Below are 1,102 nucleotides of genomic sequence, written 5' to 3'. Positions count from 1 at the left end.
CAAGCAAAATATTATTTGCATGCATTTAGTTTTGGCCATCTCCATCCACTGCAGCTCCAGTTGGGTGCGTGTAAGATTAAGAGTCAGATCCCACTCCTGCAAACCTGCACAGGAATAACCACAGCCCTGCAGAGTCTGGTGGGGCTGCACCAGCATTAATTTTGGTTCAAGCATGGTCATCTGTGATGAATTCTTCTCTGTTTTGTGTGGCATAAACACTAGAAGGGAAGACAAATATCCAGGTTATTGGGGAACAGGGGGCTGGGAGGTTTCCTCCAGACATTAGGATCCTGCTGTGCCCTGAATCTGAATCTTTCCAGACAGAGCTTAGGAACTCTGGAAGTTGCCAAGGAGTAGAGCAGGCAGAGAAATGCCCCGCACTGGGTTTGGCTGCTCTGAACATGCAGACACATTTCTGCCAGCCCCTCCCAAAGCTCCAGTGCTGTACCCAAACTGCAGCCAGCCTGGATGCAGTGCCTCTCTTTCTCCATCACCTCCCAGTCCTGATGCTTCTTACATGTGGAGGAATGAGGGCTGCAGGTTTGAGATTCTGGATTTCTCCACTTCTCCCTTTGCCAGCAGCCCCAGGCATGTAACCCATGTGCAGGTTGTTTGGTGGGGAAGCCAAGCTTTTTGGCAACCTCCATAATTTGGCTGGGACCTCTTCACTCACGTGCAGACAGGCAGGTTATTCCTTAGATGATTAATTACATCCCAGGATTGTCCCTGAGCATTTGTTCTGGGCCAAGGGGTGAAAAATCCCCTTCACAAATCATCAGGTTCTTCTTGCACCCCCTTGTTGGCAGCTCCTGGCTCCTCCTGAACATGCTCCAAGCCCAAGGAAGTGAGGAGGAGGGTCAGGCTTGTGACATTGCTGTTCCCATCTGACATAGGCTGAATTGCAGGGACAGGGCTGTGCCATCCTTCTCCATAATGAATTTAGGTCTACTGGCCAGGGAACAGGTACCTCCTGGGAATCCTGTACTCCCTCAGACCCTCCTCTAACTCCCAGGAGACCTGGTACCCCTAAACTCACCTCATATTCCTAGAATCATGGAATGGTTTGCATTGGAAGGGACTTTTAAGACCATCTTGTTCCAAC

The sequence above is a fragment of the Manacus vitellinus genome, unplaced genomic scaffold (assembly GCF_001715985.3).
Source record: "Manacus vitellinus isolate BGI_N305 unplaced genomic scaffold, ASM171598v3 scaffold_11_pilon, whole genome shotgun sequence".
Lineage (NCBI taxonomy): Eukaryota > Metazoa > Chordata > Aves > Passeriformes > Pipridae > Manacus > Manacus vitellinus.
Note: the sequence above shows the minus strand (reverse complement) of the source record.